This window comes from Zingiber officinale, chromosome 7A, assembly GCF_018446385.1.
Source record: "Zingiber officinale cultivar Zhangliang chromosome 7A, Zo_v1.1, whole genome shotgun sequence".
Classification (NCBI taxonomy): domain Eukaryota; kingdom Viridiplantae; phylum Streptophyta; class Magnoliopsida; order Zingiberales; family Zingiberaceae; genus Zingiber; species Zingiber officinale.
The window spans coordinates 87273043-87301042 of NC_055998.1; the positions used below are offsets into that span (position 1 = coordinate 87273043).

A 28000-nucleotide genomic window follows, 5' to 3' on the forward strand; every position below is an offset into this window, starting at 1 on the left:
TAAAAATAGTGGAAGACCTGGGGTGTGAGAGGGTTGCCGAGCAGCCAAAACAACATGACGACGCCGTCGCACAGAAGACGGAAGGAGTTCGGCATGAGTTGAGGGAGGGAGATGCGGAAGTATTTACAAACGACGATAGTGAAAGGATGGATAGGGAACCGCAGACCGATGGAGAAATGGTCCCTAAATAGATAAATGCATCCGGTCGGTGGGGCATTTGGCCAATCGAAAGAGGAAGGCAAAACAATCTCGTGGTCAGACGAAATTTCGAAGGCATTTCTAAGTCCCTGCGCGTCACCCTCATCAAACCTAGACTCTATGGTGGTATACCAGGGTCCAGGGACGGGGGCTGACGGTTGTGAGGAGCTAGCTATCGCTAAAATAGATGTAAAATGGAGGAAAGCTGATCGAAAAAGATACAAAAGGGTCACCAGAAGATCACCGGAACAACAGAGAGTAGAATGCTCGAAAGAAAAGGTGACGGGAAGAGAGCTTATTGGGAAAAAGGGAGATGGAGGATCACCGGAGGACAAAACGCAAGGAATCGCTGGAGAGCATAGCGCGTAGGAGCACAGGGGTTGTCAGAAACACAACAATGAGAGTGTGAAGAAGGTGGCAACACAGCGGGCTCATATACCTCGGGCTCGGCCGACCGAAGTCGTCCGATCTAGGTCATGGAAACCTAGGTCAAGATCTCGCCGTTGAATCCAAACCGCCAAACGTCATAATCAATGTCTGTCAAGTCAAGCGTACGACGGCTGTGGGCGTGACATGTGGCGTGCTACCATGGGTTAGCAATTAAGGCAGGCATGAGAATCTATTCTGCCTTAATGAGAGGGGATTTACACGCTTCCTAAGAAATCATGGTGACTCGGCCTAGCCAGTGCTCGCCTGAGACAGCCCGAAGAAAAAGTTCTATAAGTGCAAACCTTTGTCTACCCGATCGGATCGAGGGAGCATGCTTATGACCGAGCGGCAATCTTCAGAAGGTCGATCGGCGAGGGTCGGGCCCATCTTGATCGGTGTCCATACAGTGATGAAGGTCGATCGGGAGGGAATCTGCGCACATAATGGTCCAGTCAGTCGGACTACAACCTCCTTCAACTATACTTGAAGGGGAGACTTGTGATGCGGTGATGAGGAGGGTCCCCGCTCCGCTGCCACGGTGGACGTCAATGAAGGTCAGAGTCAAGACGATCAACGGACGGATGGTTTTGGCGGGTCGGATGGGGCATATCCCGACAGAGGGTTAAACACCAACCCACCGTCTCTGACATGGAGTAATCAAACCGACGTTCAAGGGACGCAGAGAAGTCGAGCCGAGCTGAGCGGCTCTCTCGATTGACGTGACAGTGGGCTCCCGACCGAGCGGCCATCCCGATTGGCGTGATAGTGGGCTCCCGGCCGAGCGACCATCCCGCTCGGCCCAGTAATGGACGACACTTCACTTGGATGACACTTGGATCGAGCGGCTATCTCGATCAGTGTGGTAGGGATATTGGTCATGGCCGAGCGGCCATTTCGCTCGGCCCAAACAACAAACAGGGTGAGATGTCCTTCGACATCCTTTTGGAAGCTAGTGCCGCTGACAGGCGACATGGTCAGATAGAGGATCATACGGCCGAAACTTCCACTGTCATTTCATAGATATGTTCGGCCTATTAAGGTACTGTGTCAGGGATACTTTACTGACATGTCTCTTTAGGGAAAGCTTGGGATTGTGTGCCCGCTTTAAAAAGCGTGCACATACGCTACAGGAACCCTATATAAAGGGGGGTCCAGGCGTCGACGGAGGGATACTTTTCTCGTGATTTCTACTGTTCCGCTACAGTTCTCTTTGCTTCCTGCTTCATCGGAGACTGACTTGAGCGTCGGAGGGCCATCGCCAGGGACCCCTTCCCTGGCTCGACACTGACACTGCTTGTGTTGCAAGCAAAAGCGAAGTCCACTGAAGGTCGGCAAGAGCACCACATCCCCAGCATCCGTCTCTTCGACTTTTGGACAGGAACATCAAACAATAAGTAGGGCCACAAAAAGTCTAAACAAGTTTAGATGACCAGATGTTTGGCAAGTAGGGTCAGGTAAACAATTTGAGGAGAGAGATCGAGTGAGGATGAGTACCAATGAGACTGTAGGCGTTAGTCCAAGTTAAATCCATTTCGGAAATTTAAACTGAGACCAAGACTAGATCCTAGTCATGTTAGAAAAGATGTAATTCATAAATTTTATTATGCTAACTCTGTTTTGTAGGTATTCTTTGTTATTTTAGACTAACATATTTTGTAGGAGTTAGATTAAAAAATAAGCCTCAGATGAATAATGCTTAAGGGGCTTCTATTGATTGGAGGCATCCTAAGTAAGGCACTAGAGGCACCCTGGATAGATGGAGGCATCTTTGCTCATATAAACTTTGTTGATGAAGTTTCAACCATTAGAGGCACCTTGGATTGATTAGAGGCACCTCGGATGGGATTAGAGGCTCTCCCAGGTGGATAAATAGCAATGAACTCGAATCAAATTAGCTCAAATGGAGGCGCCTTGGACCATTGGAGCCATCTCCAATGCAGTATAAAGAGGGGTTCGGCCAGCTCTTTCAACATCACTTATGAACAATTCTTTTCTATTATTCTTCTACGCCGTCACTTTGATATCGTTTTGCTGTGATTCTGCTACGCCCAACTACTGTAGTCAAATGGACACTGACCTTGAGCTATGAACTGCAACTACAACAAGTATAGGTAAAAGTGTGTTTTCAGTTATTATTATACTTGTATAAGAAAGTGTAGGTTGTTACACTTTCCTCATTTTTGTAATCGACTTCTTTATCTGAAGGTTTTTTGGAAGAGATTTTAGCGGATTGCCCAATCGATATGGTTCAATGAATTGAGGCCTTGGAGTAGGAGTTGTTGAAGGCTTCGAACAAAATAAAACCAACTCACATAATTAGTTTTCATTGTGCTTTTCTTAATTTTTACCCCGCGTACTTAGTTTTTTGACAATTTTTTAAAATAAAAAATGTTTTAAAACGAGACTCACTCCCCCCCTCTTTCGTTTCGATCCTATAACTTCTGCATGCTCGATGATGATTGGATTATATTTATTTGAAATATAATGAGTTGTTGGAAATGTGAATGGAATAAAGAGATGGAGACAAAGAGACTATTGTGCATAAGTTTAGTCCCACATTAGAAGTCTCTTGGCTTTATTGTTGGTTTATATTATGACACATGCATTGACGTTGTAAACATATGCATAGGGAGAGCTCTCTCACGCGTGAGTGCGCAAGGGTGGGTGCAAATCTAGGGTCCAGATTGTACCGAACCAAGGTTGACTCGTGCGCGAGCACGACTTGTGCATGTCGAATGCCGGACCGGTTGAGGTAAAATTTACCCAAAAGAATGAACCAACATATAGCCACTTGAATCTTGCTCAAGGATGTAATGGAAGCATTAATGTGAAATTAATGCTGATTCCGTAACGTCTCGACATTAATGGCGGCATTAAACTCATTAATGATAATTTCGTAACGTCTCAGTACTAATGACGACATTAATCTCATTAATAATGATTCTGTAACGTCTCGACATTAATGAAGACATTAAACCCATTAATGACGAAATTAAACTCAGCATTAAATGATCATAATTTGATCATTTATTGCAGGCAAGATGAGAGCTCCTATATAAGGAGGCTGGATCTTGAGCAAAGCGAAGAAAAAAAAAATGAAAGCAAAGCGAAAGCAAGAGAATTCCTCCACCTTCGTTCCCTAATTCTTTTCTCTCAGTCGTGCATCCGCTCGGCTAAACTATTTGTGATAGCACTCAGGTGCATTCTCAGTTCGCCACGAACAACCAATGCTTGGTTGCGTTCGTGGTCTTGCCGTTGTATCCTGGGAAACAGACGATCCGAGAAAACCTCGAAGCACAGCCGGAGGTGGGACGAATCTGTTTCAAGGAAACTGCGTTGATCGCAGGCCTCGGTCTGGTGCTCTGTTTGTCCGCTCGGTTGGACTCTTCATTTGCTGGGTCGGCCACTCGCCCTTCTAATCTGCCCGACTGGTCTCCCGCTCTGCCTGTCTATCCTTCAGTCTGCTCGGACGATCTGATTGCTCAGACTCTGAGGTCAGAAAAATCAGCCCCTGCTGGCAGCCTGAGATTATCTGCTCAGGTCATCTTAACTGTGAGTTGAATTTAATTCGAGTATTTAGATTCAACTAATTTCCTGTAAATCTCCGACTACAGATTGTTTGGTGTCCAACAATCTTGAAACAGACTCGATTCTGTTGAGATGGCCACGGAACGAAATGTTGAGGTGCAACATACTCAACATGTTCAGGCCCCCTCCGCCCCGATTGGAACCGTGCCAATCCTGACTTGGAACTCAGAGTTTGATGGACTCAGCAGTCAGCACTCATCACTTCTCAAACTAGCTCTGCTCGGTTCTTGACCGAGGACCCTCCCAAGCACGGTGATCAGCTCGGCAGTCATAGTGGAGGCATGGACTCATTCCGAGTTCCTTTGCCGAAACTACATCCTTAACTGCCTTGCCGACTCGCTGTATGCTGTGTATAGCATGAAGAGTACGGCTAAGGAACTGTGGGAGTCCCTAGACAATAAATACAAGACGGAGGACGCAGGGGCAAAGAAGTTCATCGTGGGCAGATTCCTGGACTACAAGATGATTGACTCCAAGACAGTGATCAGTCAAGTCCAGGAGCTTCAGGTGATCTTGCACGAGATCCACTCAGAAGGAATGGTTCTGAGTGAAACCTTCCAAGTGACTGCTATCATTGAGAAGCTGCCTCCCGGATGGAAGGATTTCAAGAACTACCTGAAGCACAAGCGGAAGGAGATGAATGTGGAGGAACTCATCGTTCGACTTCGCATCAAAGAAGACAACAAGAGTTCAGAGAGAAAGTTGTTCTCTCCGGCTACTGTCAAAGCCAACGTGGTTGAGCACGGACAAAGCTCGAAACGGAAGAACCCCAAGTCTTCCAAGATAGGACCCAAAGGAGGCATCAACAAGAAGAAATTCTCTGGGAAGTGCTTCAACTGTGACAAAGTGGGTCACAAATCTTCGGAGTGCAGAAAGCCGAAGAAGAAGCAGGAGGCCAACCTGAACGAGGGACCAGAAATGGATGACCTTTGCGCTGTGGTCTCTGAGCTGAACCTGATCGGTTCAAACCTGCGACAATGGTGGATCGATACTGGAGCCACTCGACATGTCTGCTGCAACAAGGAGCTGCTCCACAACTTCGAAGAAGTCACTGGAGACAAACTGTTCATGGGGAACTCAGCAACCTCGGACATCACGGGCCAAGGAAAGGTGGTGCTGAAGATGACCTCGGGCAAGGACCTCACTCTGAACAATGTGTTGTATGTTCCGGAGATTCAGAAGAATTTAGTGTCCGGATCACTTCTGAGCAAGCATGGCTTTCACATTATTTTTGAGTCGGACAGAGTTGTATTGTCCAAAAATGGGAGGTTTGTAGGAAGAGGCTATGTATCTGATGGGTTGTTTAAGCTCAATGTAATGGCCATTAGGCCCAAGATAAATAAAACTGAAAGCTCTTCCACTTATATGCTTGAGTCTTCATATTTGTGGCATGAGAGACTAGGACATGTTAACTACGATGTATTGCGTAGATTAATAAACATGCAAAGTATACCTACATTCCACCTTGACCCAAAACACAAGTGTGAGATTTGTGTTGAAGCGAAAATGACAAGGTCATCCTTTCAACATATTGGAAGAAGTAACGAACCACTTGACCTAATCCACACTGACGTGTGCAATCTAAAAGGTACGCCAACGCGTGGTGGAAATAAATACTTCATCACTTTTGTAGATGATAACACAAAATACTGTTATGTGTATATTCTCAAAAGCAAGGATGAAGCTATAGAGAAATTTGCTCTCTATAAGAACGAGGTTGAAAACTAGCTTAATAGAAAGATTAAGGTGGTTCGAAGTGACCAAGGCGGTGAATATGTGTCACCGTTCGCTGAGTTGTGTGCTGAACATGGGATCAGACATGAAACAACAGCTCCTTATACTCCTCAGTAAAACGGGGTTGCTGAGCGAAAGAATCGAACTCTTAAGGAGATGATGAATGTTCTTCTATTAAGCTCTGGATTGCCAGAGTTCATGTGGGGGGAAGCTGTGTTAACAGCTAATTACCTTTTAAATAAGGTGTCTCGGAAGAAAATAGATAAGAGCCCTTATGAGTTGTGGAATGGAAGACAACCGTCCTACAAATATTTACGAATGTATGGGTGTCTTGCCAAAGTGTTGGTGCCTGATCCAAAAAGGATTAAGATAGGACCAAAGACTGTTGATTGCATATTTATTGGATATGCACATAACAGCAGTGCTTATCGATTTTGTGTGTATGATTCACACATACCGGAGATACATAAGAACTCGATAATCGAATCGAGAAATGTCTCTTTCTTCGAGCATGTGTTTCCATATAAGACCCGTGAGGATGCTAGCTCCTCAAAACGGGCGAATGAAACACAAGGTGAAGAAGAAAATGATGACAATGAGGAACCAGTGGAGGTTGAGCCTAGACGGAGCAAAAGAGCTAGGGTAGAAAAATCCTATGGATCGGATTTTATCACTTTCATGTTGGAGAGTGAGCCTCATAGTTACTCAGAAGCTGTAGGCTCTTCTGATGGACCTCACTGGAAAGAGGCAATTGCATCTGAGATAGAATCTATCTTGAAAAATCACACTTGGGAACTTGTGGATCTTCCTCCGGGAAGTAAACCACTAGGTTGCAAGTGGATTTTCAAGAAGAAAATGAAGTTAGATGGCACGATCGATAAATACAAGGCCAGATTGGTAATCAAAGGATATCGACAATGAGAAGGCCTTAATTACTTCGATACATACTCTCCGATATCGAGAATAACTTCCATTAGAGTATTGTTGGCTATTGCCGCTCTATGGAATCTCAAAATACATCAAATGGATGTAAAGACAACTTTTCTAAACGGGGATTTAGAAGAGGAAATCTACATGGACCAACCCGAGGGGTTTTCTGTGCCAGGACAGAAAAACAAGGTATGTAGATTGGTGAAGTCATTATATGACTTGAAACAAGCGCCAAAGCAGTGACATGAGAAATTCGATAATGCCATGAAGGAATGTGGATTCAAGATCAATGAATGTGATAAATGTGTCTACATGAGAGTCACAGAGAGTGACTATGTCATCTTGTGCCTCTATGTAGATGACATACTTATCATTAGGAGTAATGATAAGATAATCAAATCCACAAAAGATATGTTGAACTCAAGATTTGACATGAAAGACATGGGCCTAACTGATGTGATTCTGGGAATCAAAATTCTTAGAACGACAGAAGGACTTGTTCTTAGTCAGTCCCATTATGTGGACAAAATTCTTGAAAAATTCACCAAGGGTGATACTGCTTTGGCACGAACGCCGATAGATACGAATCAACATCTATCGAAAAATCGAGGTGAAAGTATCTCACAGATAGAGTACTCTCGAGTGATTGGAAGTCTGATGTACTTGATGAGTTGTACTCGACCAGACTTGGCCTACGCAGTAAGTAAACTGAGTAGATACACGAGTAATCCCGGTGTTGAGCACTGGAAAGGGATAACAAGAGTACTGAGGTACTTGAGGTATACTCGTGAATATGGACTGCACTATATGAGATATCCTGCTGTAATCGAAGGATACAGCGATGCAAGTTGGATATCCGATATAAAAGACTCTAAGTCTACGAGTGGGTATGTCTTCACTCTAGCAGGTGCAGCCATTTCCTGGAAATCTTCTAAGCAAACCGTAATAACCAGATCCATGATGGAATCTGAGTTTGTAGCTCTTGACAAGTGTGGTGAAGAGGCTGAGTGGCTACGACAATTCATAGAAGATATTCCACGATGGGCGAAACCGGTGCCGGTGATATGCATACATTGCGATAGTCAATCAGCAATCGGTCGGGCACAGAGACATCTGTATAATGGTAAGTCTAGACATATACGTCGTAGACACAATACCATTAGACAACTACTCTCAACTGGAGTTATCACTGTTGACTATGTGAAGTCAAAGGATAACCTAGCGGATCCGCTAACCAAAGGGTTAAATCGAGAGTTAGTTGCAAGCTCATCACAGGGAATGGGCTTGATGCCGTTGTCAGCGATCAGTGCAGAGGACACCCAACCTATACTGACTGGAGATCCCAAGAACTAGGTTCAAAGGGACAACTAATCTGTGCTGACAAGACACACTGTGGGGGTAGCCCAATGAAACAGTGACTAGATGAGGGTAAGCCGATGGGTTTTTAATGATCAAAAAGAGTAGTTGGAACTCTTGAGGGATCACCTATGTGAGAAAGAAGTGGGGCCGCTTCGAAGAGAATTGGAGGCATAATTCTTAGAGCTTCTCACAGAACCAGGCGTGTTCATGGCCAAGAACGAACACACTCATGAGAACTGAGTTGTATCAGGGAGAGTCATGGGTGAGATTTGTCACTGCTTACACAGACGGCAGTATAGCTCAAAGACATCATGTCTACTATCAGCCAGTAAGCAACCAGATCTTCACAAGGGAAGGTTTAAAGGGTAAAACCTACCTATTGTAGGACCGTTAGATTCGATAGAGGGGGGTGAATATCGATTCAAAAATATTGAGTATAAACGCAGCGGAAAAGTAAAATAGACACAATGGTTTTACTTCGTTCGGAGCCTGTGACGACTCCTACTCGAAGGCCCGTGGTCCTTGACCACTTTCGTTGGGCAATCACTAGCAATTCGAAATGATGATTACAAAAGAATCGTACAGAAAATGCTAATGAAAACTGACAACAAATACCGACAAAAAGGGAAAAGAACGGAGCGTAGTGTCGGAGCTTTGTTGGCCTCGCACTGAACGTCGAGCAGCAAGACTAGCAGTAGAAGAGTTCTCAGCTTAATTGATTTCTTCTGAAGCTCCTGCCTGGGGCTTCTTTTATATGCTGTTTCGGGCGCCTGGATTCCTTCCGGGCGCCTGGAATGTGACGTAGCTGCACAAACCATGATGCTCCACGTGGCGACGACTCGGTTGGATAGAATTTACCTTTCGGGTGCTCGGATCCCTTCCGGGCGCCTGGAGCTCCGGGCGCCCGGATCCCCTCCGGGCTCCCGGACTACCTTGTTCCAGAAAACTCCATTTTCCTGCAAAACAAAGTTAGTCCCAGGCAAATGTATATCCTGTAAAATAGATTGTCAGCACAGTTAAAGTTCAACACATAATTAAACAGAGTATGACTTAGATTCCGTCTTTCCGAGACCGGAATCTAGTCACGATCTCGACTTAGACATCCGAAATGGATCTAAGCCGGATCGACGCCTCATGTCCCCTTCCCGGGAACGCGTCCTCACAGTCACTCCCCTCCAGTGACTTTACCTTACTCACCTGCCAGACGTCCGGTCAGCCCGTCGACCCGTCTGGACTTCTCGCCAAGCATCCGGTCAGCCTGTCGACCCGCTTGGACTTCTCGCCAAGCGTCCGGTCAGCCCGTCGACCCGCTTGGACTTCTCGCCAGCTATCCGGTCAGCCCGTCGACCTAGCTTGGACTTCTCGCCAGCTATCCGGTCAGCCCGTCGACCTAGCTGGACTTCGTGCCAGACATCCGGTCAGCCCGTCGACCTGTCTGGACTTTTCCTGCACACTTGATCAAAGTGTCAGATAACAACAAAACTAACTTAACCTATTTGTCATTCATCAAAACCTGGGTTAGACCGTTAGTGCTACCCGCACCAACAATCTCCCCCTTTTTGATGGAATGACAACCTGGTTAAGTTAGTGAAAAACATATGCAAGAAACAACATGCATTTATGTAGTTTTAAAGTTAGTTTGTATTTTTTAATTTGATTTAGCTAACTTAACCACCTAACCCTCCCCCTTTGGCATTCATCAAAAATAAGCAAGGGTAAACAATCATAGTGAAGAGTTACTGTAAAAGGTAATCAAATTTTGAAACATATCTAAGTTTGGTTCAAAAGATAAGAGTACAATTTTTTAACACCAAGTTAAAAAATAGTCAAGTTGACTCGGGGGAGACAAGTTGAATTTTAAAAAGTATAAATTTAAAGTTAATCAAGTTTAACTTTTCAAGCGTGTAGAAATTTTCAAAACAGGTTTTTCAAATTTACTTTTTATGTTTAAGTAGTATTTACTTTTCAAAAAGGTAAATTTTCAACTTCGATTTTTCAAAACAAAGCAAAAATTAAACAAGTAAGAATAATTTTTCAAGAAGTAAAATTTTTGCCAAAATAAATTTTTAAGGCTAATTTGATAAAGGTTAAATTTGGAAATAGTTGACTTTTCAGATCAGGTTTGAAAATTGGGTGCGATTAAACTTTCACATTTTTCAAATACTTAGTTAAATTTAACTTTTGTAAATCAATGTTCAAACATAGGTTAGGTTTTGAAAGGCATTTTTCAAACACACAAAATTTGAGTTAATTCTCCCCCTGAACTTGATACTTAACTTTAACCAGCTGTCTAACCAATTAGGTACTAACCAACTATCAGAAGATAGTAGCTTTCACTTGGTTAGTCAGATTAAGGTGATTGTAAATAGTCAGTGTATGACTTGACTGATGATCTTAATCTGATTACTGTCTGATTTGTATTTAACGTCCAAACTTATGCTGATGCACTGAAATAAGCATCTTAAGTCCAGACAGTTGGCCTATGCATCTCACCCCTTTCTATGTTTGTCAAACACAAGCAAGGTAAACCTAAGGTGTTGGTGAGATGCTCAAAAACTAGACCTATGGGTACATGCTTTCTAAGGATTCAAAACTAGTCTAAGGCCAAAACTGTTTTTGAAAGTCTAAAAATGGAAGGTTTTGAAAACAGACAAATTTGACTTATAAGTTGAAAGAGTGATTTTTGAAAACAATTTTGAAATTTTTTAAATTCCTAGGCGACCGAGATAGAACATAATCAATGTAGGTCTGAAATATACTAGATAAATCCAAAATATTTTACAAGTAGTGTAGCTACAGAAGTAGGTCATAACTAAAGCTACTGAGATGATGAGGGGGGTGGTCCAGATCCCAAGGATCGAAGAAGTGCCATCAGCTCAGTGTGTCGTGTGTCCCCGACAGCTCGTAACTCGGCAACCTCTCGTCGTATGTCCCGATGAAAATCAGAGTTCTCCTGCTGGAGACTCGCCATAGCTCTCTCTAGTCCGGTCATACGGTCGGCTAGAGTGCGGGGAGCGTGTCGTGGTTCTCGAGTTGGGGGCGGTGGTGGAGCCGGTGCGGCTTCCTCTGGAAATAGTGCGAGCATGAACTCGTCCACCTGTGCGTCTGGATCTGGCTGGTGCTGTGCCCCCCTCCGCCAAAACATAGTCCCGTCATCCCTATCTATCTGGACACCGGCTAGGGAGAAGTTCCGAGCCGCTATAACATCGAACTCGGTCATATGGGCAATGTCTCCTCTAGTGACATCAATGTGCAATGAGGACATATAGGCTGTCAGAATGTGACAAAATGGCATGTGGACTCGTCTATCAGTGACGAATCCAGCCGAGTAAATAATGGTGGAGAAGATATGTAGGCTGATGTCAATATCTAACCTATGACTCAAGGCATAGAGTAAGAACAAATGAAATGGGCGCATCACAGCGATGTCCCGAGTAGTCAGTGGTAAAATGCAAAGGACTAACACCCTATAAAGAGCGTAGTCCTGTACTCGAAGTTCTACCGACCTAAACTGTGTCACAGTGGGATCTCGCTCTCCTCCAAAAAAATACGAATAAATCGTATCGAGAGTAATATGTGAGTAGGGATCTCCGAATGGTAGATCCCTGGGAGGATAGCACAAAAATGAACAAGTAGATGGACGTAACTCTAAGAACTCTCGGATAGTAGTAGGGGAAAATATGATATCAGTGCCTACTGCCCTAGTGGTATAGGTGAGATCGTCTACTTTCACTAGGTTATTGCAAAATTCGGCACACAGACTTATGTTTATTAGACTGGTACATTCGACAAGGTTCTTTAAGTTATAGTAGTCTACAACCTCTAAAACGGAGGGACATGACACTAGAAAGAAAGATCTATCTATGCAGGCAGTCCTAATGGCCTTATAGATAGTTGACTCAAACTTAATCCTAAGTTCATCTGTGGGGAACCTAGGGTCTGTGCTAGCATTGGAGGGTCCAGCACCAGTATTTGTTCGTTTCCTACTGTATATATATAATAAAACATTCTAAGAAACAAAATAAGAGACCAAATTCTAATAAAAAAATTTTTTTAGGGAGGGGAAGAATTTTTTTACCGAGGAGCCATCGACAAATAAAGATCTGACGACCTCGGTTGAATCGCAACAGAGTCTTCACCGCAAGAAAATTTTGATTTAGAGTACTTTCGCAATGAGGTTCGGAGTGAACCTTAGCAAAAGTGAGAATTAGTAGTGCAAGGATTGGGGGCGCCTGCTGCCCCTTATTTATAGGGGACTCCGGGCGCCCGGGGTTGATTTAGGGCGGGGCGCCCGGATCCCCTTCCGGGCGCCCCGGAGGGGAATACCAGGGGCACCCGCCCCTGGTTTTTGACTGTAATATTTTTTTTTTGTGTGTGTGTGAGTTTTAGGTTTTGGAGTTAAGTTTTAAAATTAAAATTTTGAATTAATTTAAAAGTTAAAATTAAAAAATTTGAAATTAAGTTTAAAATTTTGAAATTAAATTTTTAAGTTTAAATTTTTGAAATTAATTTTTAAGTTTAAAATTAAAATTTTGAAATTAATTTTTAAGTTAAAATTAAAAATTTTGAAGTTAATTTTTTAAGTTTAAAATTAAAATTTTGAAATTAAGTTTAAAATTGAAATTTTGAAATTAATTTTTAAGTTAAAATTAAAAATTTTGAAATTAATTTTTAAGTTTAAAATTAAAAATTTTGAAATTAATTTTTAAGTTTAAAATTAAAAATTTTGAAATTAATTTTTAAGTTTAAAATTAAAAATTTGAAATTAATTTTTAAGTTTAAAATTAAAATTTTGAAATTAATTTTTGAGTTTAAAATTAAAATTTTGAAATTAATTTTCAAGATTAAAAAAAATTTGAAATTAATTTTCAAGAAAAAAATTTTGAAATTAATTTTTAAGTTTAAAATTAAAAATTTGAAATTAATTTTTAAGTTTAAAATAAAATTTTGAAATTAAAAATTTTGAAATTAATTTTTAAGTTAAAAATTAAAAATTTTGAAATTAATTTTTTAAGTTTAAAATTAAAATTTTGAAATTAATTTTCAAGATTAAAAAATTTGAAAAAAATGTTGAAATTAATTTTTAAGTTTAAAATTAAAATTTTGAAATTAATTTTTAAGTTTGAAATTAATTTTTTAATTTTAAAATAAAATTTTGAAATTAATTTTTAAGTTTAAAATTAAAATTTTGAAATTAATTTTTAAGTTAAAAATTAAGAATTTTGAAATTAATTTTTAAGTTTAAAATTAAAAATTTGAAATTAATTTTTAAGTTTAAAAGATTTGAAATTAATTTTTAAGTTTAAAATTTAAAATTTTGAAATTAATTTTTAAGTTTAAAATTAAAAATTTTGAAATTAATTTTTAAGTTTAAAATTTGAAATTAAGTTTAAAACTTGAAATTAATTTTTAAGTTTAAAAAATTTTGAAATTAATTTTTAAGTTAAAAATTAAAAATTTTGAAATTAATTTTTAAGTTTAAAATTTAAAATTTTGAAATTAATTTTTAAGTTTAAAATTAAAAATTTGAAATTAATTTTTAGGTTTAAAATTAAAAATTTTGACTTTAAAATTTAAGCCTTATTCATCTCACCCGATCTATATTATCAATCAGGGAACCCTATGATTTTGTGAGATGAAATTGGTTTGATTACAGAGTTTTGGTTTAACTTGTGTTAGATTCAGACTTAGCTTTGGTTTCAACAAATAGGCATTTTTCGGATAAACTTCTAAGCTTGGTGAGTCACAAGGACATCATTAGAAGTAACCAACCTTTCGAGATTTTCCGAATAGTCCTATCCACGGAACTTAGTACTAAATCTTGGTCTAACTGGTTAGGATTCGTTTAAGGGTAGCTTCGGTCAGTTCCACTTGGCCAAATGCACCAGATCGAAGCCATATCTTTCTAGACATGCGATGCCCAAGTTTCCCTAACGTACTATCATCCAAAAAACTTCTCCAGTACCGTGATTCAAGTTAAACTTGGCCTCAAATTCTAATTACCCTGCCGGGTTAGTTAGTTTTGGGTTACCCTGTCGGGTAAGTTAGTTTTGGAGGTGCCAGCTATTCTGGAGCCTCCCCCTGAATTATTTACATTTTGGTTTTAGGTTTGTGTCGATTCTTTTTATAGTTATGGTTAACTTGGTGATAATTTTGTTGGTTTTGAAACTGTTTAGATTTTGAATTTAATTTAGGTTTGTATTTTGGATTTTGGTTTGGTTTATTCGATTTTATATAATGTATTTTTTCTTTAGGTATATAATATTGATTAAGTCCTACTTGCGTGGTCAGACACGCTTTCGGAACCCAGGCTAGATTGGTTGATTTGTATTGGGTTATTAATGATTTGAAGGTTTTATTTGAATTCGACTTATATCCTAGTCCGGTTTTATTATAACATGCTTTTTGATTATTTAGGATTAAATCTAAATTTTTTGATCTTGTTGTAAATTTTTCTAGCATTTCTTTTAAATTTTTAACATCATTTTTTAATGATAGATTTTCCTCCTCAAGTGTTAGATCTTGAGTTGGATTCGAATTTTTTAATTGTTCCTTGAGGTTTTGATTTTCCTCAAGAAGTGATTTGTTTTCATTTTCTACTTTAGTTAATTTACTATTTAAACAGGAGATGATTCTAAAAAATTTTTTGTTTAAATTAAAATATACCTCATTCGAGCCTTCGGAAACGAGTACGGACTCGTGGCTTGTTTCGGGTTCAGACCCGTCTTCATCTTCCGACTCGTCTTCTGTTTCGGCTTCGCGGGCCATCAGTGCGAGGTGGCTCTGATGTTTCTGTTCTTCTTCTTCTGATTCGTCCGAGGAGTCGTCCCACGTTGCTTTCAGTGCTTTCTTTTTGGTTGGCTTTGGTTTATCGAACTTCAGTTTTGGGCATTCATTCTTGTAGTGTCCCTTTTTATTGCAGCCGTAGCAAGTCACGTTCTTTTGTTCTGAGGGAGAGCTGATCTTTTGAAGGTCCTTTTTGCTGAAGCTCCTCTTTCTCCTGGTGAACATTTTTCTTACCAAGTTCACCAGGTGTTCTTCATCTTCTGAGTCTTGGCCAGATTCTTCTTCAACTTCAGGCTTGCTTTTCTTTTCTTTAGAGGAACCTGCAAATAGAGCTATACCTTTCTCGGCTCCAGCATTAGTTTGTTCGTGTAATTCTAATTCACAGAAAATCTCATCTAATTTTAAGTTAGAAAGATTCTTAGAAATTTTGTAGGCATCCACTTTTGATGCCCACAAACTATTACGTGGAAAGGCGTTTAATGCGTACCTTATTAAGTCTCTGTTCTCCATCTGGTGGCCTATTGCATGAAGGCCGTTGAGGATGTCCTTAATCCTCGCGTGTAGTTGATTCGCTGTTTCTCCTTCCTGCATTTTTATATTAAAAATTTTATTTAAAAGCAGGTCTCATTTTGTTACCTTAGTGTCGCTCGTTCCCTCGTGCAGTTCGATCAACTTGTCCCATAGCTCTTTAGCGTTTTTGTGTGGACCGACTCTGTTCAGTTCTTCTCTTATCAATCCGCACTGTAGAGTGTTGATTGCTTTATTTTCTGTTGATGCTTTTTTCTTCAGATCTGCTGTCCAGTCTTCAGGATCCACTAGATTCCCGGCGTTGTCCACTGGAATTTTGTAGGGTTTCGTAATGCTCATCCACTGGTCGAAGTCTGTTTTGAGGTAGACCTCCATACGCTTCTTCCAGTACGGGAAGTCGTCCCCGTTGAAGAGTGGAGGTCGCACTGTGCTAAATCCTTCTTGTTGAGACATTCTGTGCACAAGTAAATAACCGGAAAAAAATATCCCAAGACTTGGTCTTGGATTAGTAGTGCGGGAAGAGAAAAATAGTAGAAAAATCTAGATTGATGTTGCAAAAACAATGATAAACAAGTTTTGAGTGTAAAACTAAAAACCAAAAAAAATCACCCCCAGTCTGATTGGTGGTTGCACCAAATCAGAGCGGTACCTGCTCTGATACCACTTGTAGGATCGTTAGATTCGATAGAGGGGGGGTGAATATCGATTCGAAAATATTGAGTATAAACGCAGCGGAAAAGTAAAATAGACACAATGGTTTTACTTCGTTAGGAGCCTGTTACGACTCCTACTCGAAGGCCCGTGGTCCTTGACCACTTTCATTGGGCAATCACTAGCAATTCGAAACGATGATTACAAAAGAACCGTACAGAGAATGCTAATGAAAACTGACAACAAATACCGACAAAAAGGGAAAAGAACGGAGCGTAGTGTCGGAGCTTTGTTGGCGTCGCACTGAACGTCGAGCAGCAAGACCAGCAGTAGAAGAGTTCTCAGCTTAATTGATTTCTTCTGAAGCTCCTGCCTGGGGCTTCTTTTATATGCTGTTCCGGGTGCCTGAATTCCTTCCGGGCGCCTGGATTCCTTCCGGGCGCCTGGAATGTGACGTAGCTGCACAAACCATGATGCTCCACGTGGCGACGACTCGGCTGGATAGAATTCGCCTTCCGGGCGCCTGGACCTCCGGGCGCCCGGATCCCCTCCGGGCGCCTGGACCACCTTATTCCAGAAAACTCCCTTTTCCTGCAAAATAAAGTTAGTCCGAGGCAAATGTATATCCTGTAAAACAGATTGTCAGCACAGTTAAAGTTCAACACATAATTAAAAAGAGTATGACTTAGATTCCGTCTTTCCGAGACCGGAATCTAGTCACGATCTCGACTTAGACATCCGAAATGGATCTAAGCCAGATCGACGCCTCATGTCCCCTTCCCGGGAACGCGTCCTCACAGTCACTTCCCTCCAGTGACTTACCTTACTCACCTGCCAGATGTCCGGTCAGCCCGTCGACCCGTCTGGACTTCTCGCCAAGCATCCGGTCAGCCTGTCGACCCGCTTGGACTTCTCGCCAAGCGTCCGGTCAGCCCGTCGACCCGCTTGGACTTCTCGCCAGCTATCCGGTCAGCCCGTCGACCTAGCTTGGACTTCTCGCCAGCTATCCGGTCAGCCCGTCGACCTAGCTGGACTTCGTGCCAGACATCCGGTCAACCCGTCGACCTGTCTGGACTTTTCCTGCACACTTGATCAAAGTGTCAGACAACAACAAAACTAACTTAACCTATTTGTCATTCATCAAAACCTGGGTTAGACCGTTAGTGCTACCCGCACCAACACCTATCCTATACTTGACTCAACTGTTGAATGCTATCACATACCCTGTTTTCCATTTATGTGGGGGATTGTTGGAAATGTGAATGGAATAAAGAGATGGAGACGAAGAGACTATTGTGCATGAGTTTAGTCCCATATTAGAAGTCTCTTGGCTTTGGTTTATATTATGACACATGCATTGACGTTGTAAACATATGCATGGGGAGAGCTCTCTCACGCGTGAGTGCGCAAGGGTGGGTGCAAATCCAGGGCCCGGATTGTACCGAACCAAGGTTGACTCGTGCGCGAGCACGACTTGTGCATGTCGAATGCCGGACCGGTTGAGGTAAAATTTACCCAAAAGAATGAACCAACATATAGCCACTTGAATCTTGCTCAAGGATGTAATGGAAGCATTAATGTGAAATTAATGCTGATTCCGTAACGTCTCGACATTAATGGCGGCATTAAACTCATTAATGGTGATTTCGTAACGTCTCAGTACTAATGACGACATTAATCTCATTAATAATGATTCTGTAACGTCTCGACATTAATGAAGACATTAAACCCATTAATGACGAAATTAAACTCAGCATTAAATGATCATAATTTGATCATTTATTGCAGGCAAGATGAGAGCTCCTATATAAGGAGGCTGGATCTTGAGCAAAGCGAAGAAAAAAAAACGAAAGCAAAGCGAAAGCAAGAGAATTCCTTCACCTTCGTTCCCTAATTCTTTTCTCTCAGTCGTGCATCCGCTCGGCTAAACTATTTGTGATAGCACTCAAGTGCATTCTCAGTTCGCCACGAACAACCAGTGCTTGGTTGTGTTCGTGGTCTTGCCGTTGTATCCTGGGAAACAGACGATCCGAGAAAACCTCGAAGCACAGCCGGAGGTGGGACGAATCTGTTTCAAGGAAACTGCGTCGATCGCAGGCCTCGGTCTGGTGCTCTGTTTGTCCGCTCGGTTGGACTCTTCATTTGCTGGGTCGGCCACTCGCCCTTCTGATCTGCCCGACTGGTCTCCCGCTCTGCCTGTCTATCCTTCAGTCTGCTCGGACGATCTGATTGCTCAGACTCTAAGGTCAGAAAAACCAGCCCCTGCTGGCAGCCTGAGATTATCTGCTCAGGTCATCTTAACTATGAGTTGAATTTAATTCGAGTATTTAGATTCAGCTAATTTCCTGTAAATCTCCGGCTACAGATTGTTTGGTGTCCAACATGAGTATCATGAAGTCCTCATCATTTAGTTGGCTTGTTGGAATATTGTTTTAATCAAGTTATTACTTAGAAAAGTAAAATCAAAATGACATAAAGTCGTCGTTGTAGAAGCTAGCAGTTAGCTTCTACACAGTCGATCATAATTAGACAATGTTCTTTTGAAATATAAAAAGTGTGATAGAGTCTCAATCATTATTTTGCTCGTTAAAATGTTATTTTAAATAGGTTATCACTCAAATAAGCAAAATCGAAATGATATAAAGTCACTATTGTAAAAGCTAGTTGCTAGCTTCTACAATGTCTAGAAGCTAGCAAATAACTTCTACGTATTTAACATTAATCATAAATGGGCCGCTCATCAATGAAAATGCAAATGATGGGTGTCCATTTAATTTTTATCTATTTCCCCTTATTTCTGTTGTTATATTTTAAATTCTACCAATTTATTGATGGACGCTCATCTATGAAAATGCAACAAATTATCCTGTCATGGCTGGTCTCAAGCCCAAAGAAAGGAGGATGGTTGTATTAGGTTGCCAACCAGCGTTAAAATAATAAATGTTTAATAAATAGATCCATTAAACTATTATACTAATGCTACGTTGTTCCCCAGAAGGAACATGTTGCAGGATCCGACTGTAGTACCTTGGCAAGAATAACTATATCTCCAAAACTCGGGTGTAGTGATAAATATACAAAATTTTATATTATAGGATCCAACTGTAATGTATCGACAATGATCGCTATCTCTCTATAAGAACTTGGGTACAGTATTAAATAGACAGGAGTTCTCACACCATAGGTTGGATAGTAATAAATATTACAAGAAAACTAATAGTTTAAGATATGAAACATAAAAATAAAGTAATTGAGATAGTAGATATAATGATGAAAAGAAGAATTAGTATTTTATGTATATAAAAAATAAAATAGGTATGCGAGAAGATAAAGATGATAGAGAACTTGTACTTTAAGTTATGGTACATAAGAAAAAGTAAAATAAAAATAGAGTGGATATTGTGTAAATATTTCGTCAAAGAATGAAGTTATAAGAATAGTTAGAAAGAGGGATAGAATTATAGTCTCAAGATATTAATGACGAACGAATCTATGAACATAATTAGCATATATGCATCTCAAGGATTAGATAAAGATATCAAATCAAGATTTTGGGATGACCTAGATAAAGTATTATAAAATATTCCACCAAATAAAATAATTTTAATAGGAAGCGTTCTAAATGAGCATATCATAGTGAAAAATCAAGAATATGAGATATTGCATCAGAGTTATGGATTTGGAATGAGAAATTAAGAAGAGAAACCTATATTGGATTTTGTGATAACATATAACCTAATACTACCTAGTACGCCTTTTAAGGGAAAAAGAAAAGCACTAGTCATGTTCAAAAGTGAGAATAATAAATCACAAATTGACTATCTTATGATTAGGAAAAGGGATAAAAAGATTTGTAAAGATTACAAGTTAATCCCTAGAGAAAGTTTAATTACCCAACATAAGTTAGTAGTATTAGATATGTCTTAATCATAGTATCAATAGAAGAAAAATATATACGACTCCTAGAATTAAATAGTAGAAGTTAATTCTACAAACAAATAGAAAAAAGCGGTGGAAGTTAAAGAATAAGAAGCAAAACATATTTAAAAATAAAGTAGAAATATGAATATTAGGTAAAAATATATACAGTGACTCTAATACAACATGGGATAATATGACATTAAAGATAAAAATAGTAGCCAACAGTGTACTTGGTGAGTCAAAGGGGCATGTATCACCATATAAAGAATTTTGGTAGTGGAATGAGAAAGTATAGAAGAAAGTAAAGAAAAAATGAACCGTCTATAAGAAATTATATATTTGTAAAAATATAGAAAACTTTAAAAAAATATATACAATAGCTAAGAAAGACTAAAAAATAATAAATGAAATAAAAGATGAAACGTTTGAATGATTATATTGAAAATTGGATAAAAAAGTGAAAAAATATTTATATAATAGTTAAAGTGTGAGAGAGGAAGACAAAAAAACGTATCTAAATAAGATATATTAAAGATAAATGCAATAGGGTATAGTAAATGATGGAGAAATAAAAAATGATGGAAGATATATTTTTAATAGTTTTTTAATGAAAGTTTAAGTGATCAACTTAACATAGGTAATTTAAGTATGTCAAATGAGTATAGAAATTTAAATTTTTATTATAGAATTTAAACTTCAGAAGTACAATAAACTTTAATAGAATGCAAAATAAAAAAGTCGTTGGATCAGATGATATTCTGATAGAGGTATGGAAGTGCCTAGGGAAATAAGATATTTAATGACTTATAAAATTATTTAATATGATATTGAAAATAAAAAAAACTGATCAATAGAGGATAAGTACTCTAGTTTCCTTATATAAGAATAAGGAAGATATACAAAATTATGCATATTATAGGGGTACTAAACTAATGAGTCATAGCATAAAACTTTAGGAAAAATAATATAAAAAATTAAAGAAGGATACTATAGTGACCGAAAATTAATTTGGATTTATGTCTTAAAAGTTGACAATATGAGTTATACATCTTCTCAGACAATTAATTGAAAAGTATCGGGAGCAAAAGTGAGGTCTACATATGATATTAATTGACTTAGAAAAAACTTATGATAGAGTCTCAAGAGAAATTATATGAAAAATTCTAGAAAAGAGAAGTGTTAGCATAACATATATTAAACTAATTAAGAATAATATTTCCAATAAAGATAGGGCTACATCAAAAATTAGCTCTAAGTCCTTATGTTTATACACTAATCTTAGACAAACTAACTGGACATATTTAAGACACAGTACTATAGTGCATGTCGTTTGTAAATGATATTATTTTGGTAGATGAGTTACGTGAATGGGAAAATTCTAAACTAGAATCTTGGCAAACAATACTAAAAGTGAAAGATTTAGGCTTAGTAGCTAGAGTAAAGGCACTATATAAAATTTAAGTTTAGCAATATTAGACGTAATGAAATAATAGTTAAGATGGGAGATGATGAGTTATCTAGAATTGAGAGCTTAAGTATTTAGAATCATTTTTATAAAATGACGAAAGGATTTAGAGAAATGTCTTACATAGAATACAACTAAAATGATTGAAATGAAGATTAATATCGGATGTTTTATGTGATCATAAAGTACCTCTAAAATTTAAAAGGAAGTTATACAAAATGGTGATTAGACCTACTATATTATGATGCTTAATGCTGAACTATAACTCGAGCACATAAGTAGAAAATAAAAGTTGTAAAGATGAGGATATTAAGGTAGATGTGTGGACATATGAGGATGGACAAAATAAGAAATGAGAACATTAGAGAAAAAGTTGGAGTTGCATCTTTTGAGGGAACGCTCCGAGAAATACGTTTAAGATGATATGGACATGTACTTAGACAGTCAATAAATATCTCAGTTAGGCGATGTGAAATTATGACAAATACATACATCAAACGAAGAAAAGGAAGACCAACAAAGATTTGATTAATAATATAATAAAATAAGATAAAATTTATTTAAATATAGATGATAATATAATAGGGGATAAAATACAATAATGATATAAAAAGATCTATATAGCTGACTCTATCTAATGTGATAAAACTTGGTTGTTGTTGTATTTTTTATCAATTTTATATTATTTCATTGGTTAATATTTTTAAATATAAATAATGAACATTATTTTTATCAAAAAAAAATTAAACTAATAATAAATAAATACTAAAAAATAACTTTATAATCAACATAAATACAACTTTTTAAACAATAAAAAAAATTATTAAAGTTTTAATTTGTTACCTACCATCAGTAATAATACTTGTCAAATTTAATCACTCTTGTAATTAACTCTAAATCCTAATGATGTCACATGATTTTTTTTTAAAATAAAGTAGTCAAAACTTACTAGTTAACAAACTATTTCAATAGCCAAATATTTTTTTTTTAAAAAATATAAATTAAAAAAAACTAGCAAACTACAAGAGAGGTGTATGGTTATCATCAAGTAATAAAAATATCAATCCCAGGACTGTTGATTAAGTACTAATTGACTTCACCTATGAGTTATCTAGATGGTCGAACGATCGATTAAGAACTTATTAGCAAGAGATTTAGAGAGGGCTAGAGAGAGAGAGAGAGAGTTGGGAGAGAGAAGAGTTGGCTTGTGGGAATGATTCTACGAGTTCGGTTTCACTATGATGCCAGTTAATGCTCCTATGTATTGTTTATGTCCTTACCTCTATGCCTATATTTTGTAGGATTTATAACTAAAGTCTAGCATAGCCTTGCAAAGATTGCACTAGAGAGTTTACCCAAATTCTAGCGTCATTAAGTAAAGAAACAACTCTAGAAAGTTCGGTTAAAGGGTTATCATAAGGCCCTCCCGAGTATACAATTCTAGAGTTATTCGATTTACTTCCTAACGATATATTAATGCAATTAAGTAGAAGAGGTAATCTAGAAAATTTGATTAAAGGGCTACCCTCTATCATAGAGCTTCTCGATTTACAGTTCTAGATTACACAAGTTACATCCAAACATTAATCTAGGAAAAGTCTTCTAAACTTTAATTAGATATCCCTTTATAGAGAATTGGTCTTCTTACAAGAGAATCATTTTAGAAAGTCCACTTAAAGGGTTACCCCATGTCACAGGAATCCATGGTCATACAATCTAGCGTTTCTCATCTACAAGGTGATCAATCCACCATACATACATTTCGTCAAACATATATAAGGTTCAACATACATAGAATATAACATAAATACTTCATTGAAAAAAAAATTAAAATTTACATAGTTCATACATCAACATCACATCAAAGCTATTTCCTATATCCTAAGAATTAGAGAATTTACTCCATTGTAAAGGGAGACACAACCAATACATAAAGAAATAAACCCCTATAACTCAATGCGTGAAATAAAGAGAAGAGAAATGCTTATCCATGAAGTCTGACGTTGTTGGAGGTGCTCCATTGCTCTGGAGGAGGACGGATGGTGCAGATCGACAAAGATGGAGACTCTAGGATTTCCCCTAGAGAGGAAAATTCTTCCCAAAGGAAGGGACTGTTGGAGTTGCAAGATTGTAAACATAGTTCCTCATTGAAAACACATGGGAAATATCATGGGTTTATACGAGAAAAAATATCTCTATTGACATGAGGCTTTTTGGGGAGAGCCCAAGAGCAAAGCTATGAAGGTTTAGGCCCAAAATAGACAATATCATACTATTGTGGAAATATATAAATTTTTTTCGATCCTACAATTGGTATCAGAGCCTGGACTGGCAGAAGGCTTAACCGCCGACTGTGCACAAGAGCTATAGTTTGATTGAGCCATGTGGATACAATATTGACCTCGGACAAAGAAAGTGAGGGCTCCAATCTTCATATCAAGAGGACTAAACACCAGGCAGGAAGTCCTAGTTGCGGCTAGGCAAGGAAGTCCTAGTAGGTCGGGTGGACCGAGGGTAATATCATATCATTGTGGAATCAAGAGCAAAACCATAAGGGCTTAGACCCAAAGTGGGTAATATCATACCATTGTGGAGTATCTAAAATCCCCTTATATAGGGGAGGCGTCATGCCCCCTCGTGTTCTCCACCGCACGACCGTATCATTTGGCATGACCGATCATGTGTGGTACGGCCAAAGCGTGTGTGCCACAGCTAGATCATGACTTTCGCTCGATGGATGAGGCACGATTCATCTTTTGGCATGGTCGGGCCTTGTCTTCTATTAAGATAGGTGGCACGGTCGTGCTTTTTGGTATGGCTAACTCGTGTGTTTTGTTGGGAGGAGAGTCACAGGAGCGCCTTGAGGTATAGCCGAGCCATGTGGATGCCTGAGAGTCCGGCATAATCGTGCCTATTGGCACGACCTCGATAGTAGATTTGCTTCATCATCCTACTCTCTCCGTCTCTATTTTATTTTTACTTCAAATTACATCTTGTAAATTAAAATAAGTAAAGAATAAATCTCTGAATAAATAAGATGAAAGTATAATATAATAATAGAATATGATACAATAAATGTATATTATAATCATAAATTAAAATAGATATGCGTAAAAAAAAATATCTAAAAATATATATAAGCTGTCCACATAAGTCACACGTAAACAACTTAACTAATTGCAAGTTTTTTTTTTACTTTTTAAATTTTATATATTTTAAAATAAAAAATAAAAAATAATATTTGCAATGGTGAAGAACCGTTAATTGAATCATAACTGTAATTTTTGAGTAATTGAAACGACAGAAGCAGAACTCTGAACCGTGATGAGGTGGAGATGAGACAGAAGGGTGAGAAATGGTTCGGGAAGAAAAGGCAAACTAGGCCTAAACAAAGTGGACCAGTCGATCGACCACAACGCACCGGATCAGTCGGCCTTCCGACGACCCCACCGCCCACCACGGCGCTGCTGTTCTACCGACCTGCGCCCGCCGTGGACGCACGTCATCGGGTCGCTTCCCCTCTCTATAAGTACCGCTGTGGAGCGAGGGGGCGGAGTTCCCTCCGTTGCCGTACCCGATCAGCTTCGAACGGAGTTCCTCCACGTCCTGCGAAGCCGTAGGCTGAATCCCAATGGTAAATGTGTTTTTCTTTCCCTAGGGTTTCTCATATTTAACTCGGTTGATTTCTGGCGAATTTGTTCCATGGTTTTGATTATTGGGAAACATGCACAATGTAATAAAAATCTACGGTTTGGCGATTAGTTTACCTTTCTGCCGAATCATCTCTGTTCAGTTTCGCTCTCCGTTGAGCTTGGGGGACCGGCGACGGAGCCGGTGCATCGGTCGCCGATATTTCCAAGTTCTAGGGAGGTGTGCAAGCCAAAACAAGGGATTTTGATATAGTCAATTTATTTCGCTAACTTTGTGAGAGCTTTAATTAGTTTAATTTCTTGCAGATAATGGAAGCTTGCCCCAGAAACGATCTCAAGGGTTTCAAGGATAGAGTGATCGAGGAGAATATTTATCTAAAATTTGAGGTAATTTTATACACTTTTTAGAGTCGTTCTTTAATGGTTACGCAGCGTGTTCAATGGCGTGCAAGCCACATTTTGTTAGTTAATCCATTGTTTTGTGATGCTTTGATCCAGCCAATTGGTGATTCAAATTTCATAATTATTCATGATTATCTAACAACCAATAATCAATCAAACCAAACAAAACCTAAAGCTCATTTGGATGGACTTGTAGAATGGGTTTTAACTCTTAACTTAATCTTGAAATGTGATATGATCTGGTTTAGTAGTCTCTACTTTCTAGAAAGAAAAATGATATGTTCAAGGAAAAAAACTCAAGAAAAAGTTCAAGCATAGACATATAAAGTGATAACCCACTATTTCACTTTTTGTGGGCCCCATCACTTTATGTGTTTATCCTTGAGTTTTTTTCCTTGAGCATATCAATTGCTCTTCTAGAAATAAATGTCTTCTTCTTTCTACATAAGATATGCTTTAGGTGTTCATACCTGATGAGCTATTGCATGATTGTAGAGGAGAAATTAACACTGACTGTGTCGTCAAATTTAAAGATGAAGTTGTTTGTGGATAGATATAAGCGTAATGGTTAAACTTGTTCAGTGTTGGAGGGTTAGGAGTTTTCTTGGGAAATTATCAACATTTAATGTTAAGATTTCTTCTACAGGAAGGTGAGCAAGGTCGTCTTCCCATATTGGTTCTAAGCTTGAAGGATACTATATACAACTCAAAGAAAGCCATCTATCGTAGTTCTACATAGCTCTTACAAGTGCAAGGAATGGTTGTGTCCTTTACTCGTGGTAAAATTGATCTTCATGACACAACGACATCCAAAAAACATGAATGTGATTGATTAACGAGAGAGTTTTGTTTTATAAAGGCTTACGCTTCAAGAGGATATGTAGCCATTGCTATCGATTCTCGCTATCATGGAGAAAGAGCTAGCAACGCAACAGCATACAAAGATGTAACGGAATCTATCTATTAATTCTTTAATCTTGCACTTCTTCAAGCTTAGTGGAATTGCTCCAGCCTCCAGGTCTATCCTCACACTTTGACGTACCTCACACAGTTCCTGCTATTGCACCCAGGCCCCTGCTAATCTTAAACGGCATTCCTCATATGTGAGCAACTACTAAAATATGATCAAAGTAAGGCTCAATTTTATTGCAATATTATTTCAGATTTGATTATTAATCAAAGTAATTATGTTGAATAATAGGCATGGAAGATCCTCGCTGCCCTATTTCTGGTTCAGATGGGCCTATTGCTGAGGCAAATGAGATATACAAAGAGGTTAACTGCAATGAAAAAATTAAGGTACGCGAATCAATCAATTGGAAACATTAAAATATGAACATGAACATGATGTCTGAAATCAAACAATTTGAGAACCATGATTTTGTTTTTCTCTGCATCATTAAACAGTTCATTGGAGAAGCTGGAATTGGGCATGTCAATTGGCAACAGAAGCAAGCATCTGGTTCGACAGGCTCCTTGAATGATTATAATTGTTCATCTTGTTCTTGAGTGATTGATGATAGGGATTAGAAGGAATATGAATATTTGATCTAAGTGGCCTGCATTCACTTATTTTGTCATATATTTATTTACATGGAGCAAGAAAGTGTTACAGTTATTTTTCCGGTTGGGAGAAGTCTTTAGCAGCTGCTCTGCTCACCTCCGCCTCCAGCGCCTCCATTTGCGCCTCCAACTGCTTCAGCTTCTCGCTCATCCGGTTCAGTCTCTTCCTCGCCGCCTCATCTACATGGATCCACAGGCAATCACCATCGCCCCTGCATTTATTTGACTACTAATAATTGACAGAGGTTAGTACCGGAGCGGGAGAGGAAGTCGGCGACCACGGCGGTGGGGACGGCGGAGACGCCGTGGATGGAAGCTCCGTGAGCCCTCTCCGACCACACCTCCGCCTCCTCCTTCCTGGCCTTCAACATCGATGCGCGCCGCCGCCTCCGGGGATCGAGGCTGCGCGTTGCCGGTAATTTAATAGCGCGGGGTGGGATGAGCGTGGAGAGATAGATTACTGTCCATGTGTTGGTCAAAAGATTGCCAAGTGGGTGAGATTTGACTGGCGACTGCAGGGGATCATCTGGTTGGTCAAAGGTGAACCTTCCTTTTTTAATTACGGGGAAAATTTCATTTTAGCCCTTCTTTTTTCTCATAAAGATCCATTATTTTTTTTTAAAAAAAAAAATTAACAGGGGAGGAAGGTGGCTCATTCTCTTTTTTCCTTTCAATGAATGTAAGATTGTGTCAACATTGTACAATGGACATGGTTGTTTCTTCCTTGTTTGTCACGACTTACTATGTCTCAACAACCGATCCACCTTGCATTAAAGTGAGTTTGTGCTAGCACCAT

At 39.1% G+C, this 28000-nt stretch overlaps 1 pseudogene; it reads left to right on the top strand.

The window, feature by feature from the left end:
• The first annotated feature begins 318 nt into the window (after positions 1 to 318).
• LOC121999500 lies at positions 319 to 27979 on the top strand (annotated as a pseudogene).
• Positions 27980 to 28000: the final 21 nt, after the last annotated feature.